This window comes from Mustelus asterias, unplaced genomic scaffold, assembly GCF_964213995.1.
Source record: "Mustelus asterias unplaced genomic scaffold, sMusAst1.hap1.1 HAP1_SCAFFOLD_466, whole genome shotgun sequence".
NCBI lineage: Eukaryota > Metazoa > Chordata > Chondrichthyes > Carcharhiniformes > Triakidae > Mustelus > Mustelus asterias.
The window spans coordinates 283,878-285,965 of NW_027590419.1; positions in this window are offsets into that span (position 1 = coordinate 283,878).

The following is a 2,088-nucleotide window of genomic DNA, read 5'->3' on the forward strand; positions in this document are numbered from 1 at the left end:
GACACACAATAGATAGTCAATATCTTTTCCCAAAGGTAGGGGAGTCTAAAACCCGAGGGCATGGGTTTAAGTTGAGAGGGGAGACATACAAAAGTGTCCAGAGGGGCAATCTTTTCACACAGAGAGTGATGAGCGTCTGGAACAAGCTGCCAGAGGTAGTAGTAGAGATGGACACAATTTTATCTTTTAAAAAGCATTTAGACAGTTACATAGGTAAGATAGATGTAGAGGGATATGGGTCAAATGTGGGGAATTGGGACCAGCTTAGGGGTTAAAAGAAAAAGGGCAGCATGACAAGTTCGGCCAAAGGGCCTGTTTCCATGCTGTAAACATCTGTGACACTATGACAACTTGTCATTTGGGTCTCAACTTCAGGTTTCTAGGTGTCCAGATCACCAACAACCTGTCCTGGTCCCCCCCATGCCGACACTATAATTGAGAAAGCCCACCAACACGTCTACTTTCTCAGGAGGCTAAGGAAATTTGGAATGTCAGCTACGACTCTCACCAACTTCTACAGATGCACCATAGAAAGCATCCTTTCTGTATCACGGCTTGGTCTGGTTTCTGCTCTGTCCAAGACTGCAAGAAATTACAAAAGGTCGTGAATGTAGCCCCGTCCATCACGCAGACGAGCCTCCCATTCATTGACTCTGTCTACACTTCCCGCCGCCTTAGAAAAGCAGCCAGCATAATTAAGGACCTCATGCACACATTCTCTCTTCCACCTTCTTCCGTCAGGAAAAAGGTACAAAGTCTGAGATCACGTACCAACCGACTCAAGAACTTCCCTGCTGCCCTCAGACTTTTGAATGGACCTGCTACATATTAGATTTATCTTTCTCTACACCCTCCCTATGACTGCAACACTACATTCTGCACCCTCTCTTTTACTTCTCCCCGATGTACTCTATGAACGGTATGTTTTGTCTGTACAGCATACAAGAAACGGCGGCACGGTAGCACAGTGGTTAGCACTGCTGCTTCACAGCTCCAGGGTCCCGGGTTCGATTCCTGGCGCGGGTCACTGTCTGTGTGGAGTTTGCACATTCTCCTCGTGTCTGCGTGGGTTTCCTCCGGGTGCTCCGGTTTCCTCCCACAGTCCAAAGATGTGCGAGTTAGGTTGATTGGCCAGGTTAAAAAATTGCTCCTTCGAGTCCTGAGATGCGTAGGTTAGAGGGATTAGCAAGTAAATATGTGGGGGTAGGGCCTGGGTGGGGCTGTGGTCGGTGCAGACTCGATGGGCCGAATGGCCTCCTTCTGCACTGTAGGGTTTCTATGATTTCTTTGAAACAATACTTTTCACTGTATCCCAATATATGTGACAATAATAAATCAAATCAAAATCCTCCCAATTCTTTCCTCCACGATAGGTCGCAGCATTTAAAGAACACGCCCAGGGCCCAGTGCTGAGTCTGAGGGTATCTGACTACAGTAAGGTGAGTGATACAGGAGGGTCTCACTGTCTGAGGGAGGTGAGTCTTAGCCGGGGGGGTGCGTGAGTGACCCAGGTTAATCTGACACTCCAGGGACAGTTGGAATGGAGCTTTCCCCCGGGCTGTCCCGTCCCCGTGTCTGCGTGGGTTTCCTCCGGGTGCTCCGGTTTCCTCCCACAGTCTGAAAGATGTGCCGGTTAGGGTGCGTTGGCCGTGCTAAATTCCCCCTCAGTGTAACCCGAACAGGCGCCGGAGTGTGGGCGACTAGGGGATTCTCACAGTAACTTCATTGTAGTGTTAATGTAAGCCTACTTCTGAGACTAATAAATAAACTGAAACTGAAGGTCAAGGTGCTGCTGTGACAATGCACTCTTGTTTAAACACTCTGCAATGCTGAGACTGGGAGAAGTGACCAACAGGGGGCAGCATTGCAGCTTCTGTCCCCCTATTGAAACTGGGATTGTTGCTCCATCTGCTGCACAATCCCAACCCCATCCACTGGGGGCAATCTGGACAATGGCTGCAGGCAGACCTCACTGCGCACGCGCCGCAATGACACCCCCAGCCGGCGGCCATTTTCCGTTGCCAAGGGAGACGACCAGCGGCCATATTCCGTTGCCAACGGAGACGGCGGCCACCATCTTGCGTTGCC